We start from the raw sequence: 4806 nt of genomic DNA, 5'->3' as shown, positions 1-4806 counted from the left end.
AAGTGGGCCCCGGAAGTGGATTTATGCATCAATTACTTACTTCTGTAAACCCTAGTAACTAGTTTAGTATAAAGAGGACTTTTTACTGCTGTATTAGACATCTTTGGATTATCTTATGATCCTTTGATCACGTTTTGGGGGCTGGCCATTCGGCCATGCCTGGACCTTTCACTTATGTATTTTCAACGGTAGAGTTTCTACACTCCATAGATTAAGGTGTGGAGCTCTGCTGTTCCTCAAAGATTAATGCAAAGTACTACTGTTTTTCTATTCAATTCAACTTATTCCGCTTCTAAGATATTCATTCGCACTTCAACCTGAATGTGATGAATGTGACAATCATCATCATTCCCCCACGAACGCGTGCCTGACAACCACTTCCGTTCCACCTTAGATTGAATGAGTATCTCTTGGATCTCTTAATCAGAATCTTCGTGGTATAAGCTAGATTGATGGCGGCATTCATGAGAGTCCGGAAAGTCTAAACCTTGTCTGTGGTATTTCGAGTAGGACTCTGGGATTGAATGACTGTGACGAGCTTCAAACTCGCGAGTGCTGGGCGTAGTGACAGACGCAAAAGGAGGGTGAATCCTATTCCAGTATGATCGAGAACCTCAGATGATTAGCCATGCTGTGACAGAGCATTTGGACCATTTTCACAAGAGGATGGGATGTAGCCATTGACAACGGTGATGCCCTTACATAAAGCCAGCCATGGAAAGGAGTAAGACTGATTGGATGAAGACAGCAGGAAAGCAGAGGTTCAGAGGAACGAAAGCATCTCTATACACGTATCTGAAATTCTCACCAATGATATACATAAGTGTTTCTATCCTTATTTTCTATCTATTTATTATTTATGTTCGAAAACTCCATAACTATTTGATATCCGCCTGACTGAGATTTACAAGGTGACCATAGCCTGCTTCATACCAACAATCTCCGTGGGATCGACCCTTACTCACGTAAGGTTTATTACTTGGACGACCCAGTGCACTTGCTGGTTAGTTGTATCGAAGTTGTGAATGAAAAACGATTTATTAAGACGTGCGTACAGAGTTTCTGGCGCCGTTGCCTGAGATCACAATTTCGTGCACCAAGTTTTTGGCGCCGTTGCCGGGGATTGTTTGAGTTTGAACAACTGACGGTTCATCTTGTTGCTTAGATTGGGTAATTTTCTTATTATTTTCAAAAAGTTTTCAAAAAAAAAATTTCAAAAAAAAAACCTTTCAAAAATTTCTCCTTTGTTTTCAAAAAAAATTTTTTTTTTAAAATAAAAATATTTTCAAAAATATATTTTTCTTCAGAATTTTTAAGAATGAATTCTAGTGTTTCATGAAGCATGTTGAAGCCTGGCTGGCTGTAAAGCCATGTCTAATTCTTCTGGATAGGGTATGTCAGGCGTGTCATGTCTGAGTTACATACTAAAGCTTGGCTGGCTATTAAGCCATGCCTGACCCTTTGATTGGAGCTTTAGTTTAAAGAGCATAAGATTCCTGGAATTCATATTAAAAATTTTGGAATCCTTATTTTTCTTTTTTTCAAAATGATTTTCGAAAAAATTAAAAGAAAATACAAAAAAATCATAAAATCATAAAAATCAAAAAAATATTTTGTATTTCTTGTTTGAGTCATGTGTCATGTTATAAGTTTGGTGTCAATTGCATGTTTTAAAATTTGCATAAAATTTTCGAAAAATTCATGCATTCATGGTGTTCTTCATGATCTTCAAGTTGTTCTTGGTAAGTCTTCTTGTTTGATCTTGATGTTTTCATGTTTTGTGTCTTTTCTTGTTTTTCATATGCATTCTTGAAATCTTAGTGTCTAAGCATTAAAGATTTCTAAGTTTGGTGTCTTGCATGTTTTCTTTGCATATAAAATTTTTCAAAAATATGTTCTTGATGTTCATCATGATCTTCAAAGTGTTCTTGGTGTTCATCTTGACATTCATAGCATTCTTGCATGCATTCATTGTTTTGATCTAAAATCTCCATGCATTGAGCATTTTTAGTGTTTTTCTCTCTCATCATTAAAAATTCAAAAATAAAAAAAAATATCTTTCCCTTTTTTCACTCATAAATTCAAAAATTTGAGTTGACTTTTTCAAAAAACTTTTAAAATATAGTTGTTTCTTATGAGTCAAATCAAATTTTCAATTTAAAAATCTTATCTTTTTCAAAAATCAAATCTTTTTCATTTTTCTTATTCATTTTCGAAAATTTTAAAAATATTTTTCAAAAATCTTTTTCTTATCTTTATCTCCTAAGTTTCGAAAATAACACCATCAATTAATGTTTTGATTCAAAAATTTCAAGTTTGTTACTTACTTGTTAAGAAAGATTCAAACTTTGAGTTCTAGAATCATATCTTGTGATTTCTTGTGAATCAAGTCATTAATTGTGATTTTAAAAATCAAATCTTTTTCAAAACTAATTTCAATCATATCTTTTCAAAAATATCTTCTTATCTTATCTTTTTCAAAAATTTGATTTTCAAAATATCTTTTCTAACTTCTTATCTTCTTATCTTTTAAAAAAATTGATTTTCAAATTTGTTTCAACTAACTAACTAACTTTTTGTTTGTTTCTTATCTTTTTCAAAACCACCTAACTAACTCTCTCTCTCTAATTTTCGAAAATATCTTCCCCCTTTTTCAAAATTTCTTTTTAATTAACTAATTATTTTAATTTTTGATTTTAATTTTCGAAAATTACTAACCTTTTTCAAAAACTATTTTCGAAAATCACTAACTCTTTTTCAAAAATAATTTTCGAAAATTCTCCTTCTCTCTCATCTCCTTCTATTTATTTATTCATCTACTAACATCTCTTCCTCACATCACTCACCAAAAATCCGAACTCCCTCTCTCTCTCTGAGTTCAGATTTTCTCTTCTTCTTTTCTTCTATTCACACAGGGACCTCTATACTGTGGTAAAAAGGATCCCTATTATTATTATTATTATTATTTTTCTGTCCCTCTTTTTCATATGAGCAGGAGCAAAGACAAGAATATTCTTGTTGAAGCAGATCCAGAACCTGAAAGGACTCTGAAAAGGAAACTAAGAGAAGCTAAAATACAACAGTCCAGAGACAACCTTTCAGAAATTTTCGAACAAGAAGAGGAGATGGCAGCCGAAAATAATAATAATGCAAGGAGGATGCTTGGTGACTTTACTGTACCTAATTCCAATTTACATGGAAGAAGCATCTCCATTCCTGCCATTGGAGCAAATAATTTTGAGCTGAAACCTCAATTAGTTTCTCTGATGCAGCAGAACTGCAAGTTTCATGGACTTCCATCTGAAGATCCTTTTCAGTTCTTAACTGAATTCTTGCAGATCTGTGATATTGTTAAGACTAATGGAGTAGATCCTGAAGTCTTACAGGCTCATGCTTTTCCCTTTTGCTGTGAGAGACAGAGCTAGAATATGGTTGGACTCTCAACCTAAGGATAGCCTGAACTCTTGGGATAAGCTGGTCAAGGCTTTCTTAGCCAAGTTCTTTCCTCCTCAAAAGCTGAGCAAGCTTAGAGTGGATGTTCAAACCTTCAGACAGAAAGAAGGTGAATCCCTCTATGAAGCTTGGGAAAGATACAAGCAACTGACCAAAAAGTGTCCTTCTGACATGCTTTCAGAATGGACCATCCTGGATATATTCTATGATGGTCTATCTGAATTGGCTAAGATGTCATTGGATACTTCTGCAGGTGGATCCATTCACCTAAAGAAAATGCCTGCAGAAGCTCAAGAACTCATTATCATGGTTGCTAATAACCAGTTCATGTACACTTCTAAGAGGAATCCTGTGAGTAATGGGACGCCTATGAAGAAGGGAGTTCTTGAAATTGATACTCTGAATACCATATTGGCTCAGAACAAAATATTGACTCAGCAAGTCAATATGATTTCTCAGAGTCTGAATGGAATGCAAGCTGCATCCAACAGTACTCAAGAGGCATCTTTTGAAGAAGAAGCTTATGATCCTGAAAACCCTGCAATAGCAGAGGTAAATTATATGGGTGAACCTTATGGAAACACATATAACCCATCATGGAGAAATCATCCAAATTTCTCATGGAAGGATCAAAAGCCTCAGCAAGGCTTTAATAATGGTGGAAGAAATAGGTTTAACAGTAGTAAACCTTTTCGATCATCCACTCAGCAACAGACAAAGAACTCTGGACAAAACACCTCTAATTTAGCAAACTTAGTCTCTGATCTGTCCAAGGCCACTGTAAGTTTCATGAGTGAAACAAGGTCTTCCATTAGAAATTTGGAAGCACAAGTAGGCCAGCTGAGTAAAAGGATCACTGAAATCCCTCCTAGTACTCTCCCAAGCAATACAGAAGAAAATCCAAAAGGAGAGTGCAAGGCCATTGAATTGATCACCATGGGTGAACCTGTAAGGGAAGGAGAGGATGTGAATCCCAAGGAGGAAGACCTCCTGGGACGTCCAGTGATCAATAAGGAGTTTCTCTCTGAGGAACCAAAGGAATCTGAGACTCATCTAGAGACCATGGAGATTCCATTGAACCTCCTTATACCATTCATGAGCTCTGATGAGTATTCCTCTTTTGAAGAGAATGAGGATGTTACTGAAGAGCAAGCTGCCAAGTTTCTTGGTGCAATCATGAAGCTGAATGCCAAATTATTTGGTATTGAGACTTGGGAAGATGAACCTCCCTTATTCACCAATGAACTAAGTGATCTGGATCAACTGAGATTGCCTCAGAAGAAACAGGATCCTGGAAAGTTCGTAATACCTTGTACCATAGGCAACATGATCTTTGACAAGGCTCTGTGTGAC

The 4806-nt window shown here is 35.4% G+C and overlaps 1 non-coding gene across 1 annotated transcript; it reads right to left on the bottom strand.

Moving 5' to 3' along the window:
* Window positions 1-3522: 3522 nt before the first annotated feature.
* Window positions 3523-3630, bottom strand: LOC148562778 (small nucleolar RNA R71). Its single transcript, XR_015887893.1, has one exon. It is a non-coding gene; the product is annotated as a small nucleolar RNA R71 (small nucleolar RNA).
* Between the last annotated feature and the right edge of the window lie 1176 nt (window positions 3631-4806).

The sequence above is a fragment of the Arachis ipaensis genome, chromosome B6 (genome assembly GCF_059453495.1).
Source record: "Arachis ipaensis isolate K30076 ecotype BB chromosome B6, ASM5945349v1, whole genome shotgun sequence".
NCBI classification, from domain to species: Eukaryota; Viridiplantae; Streptophyta; class Magnoliopsida; order Fabales; family Fabaceae; genus Arachis; species Arachis ipaensis.
The sequence above is the reverse complement of the archived record's forward strand: the minus strand, read 5'-3'. Positions and strand labels throughout refer to the sequence as shown.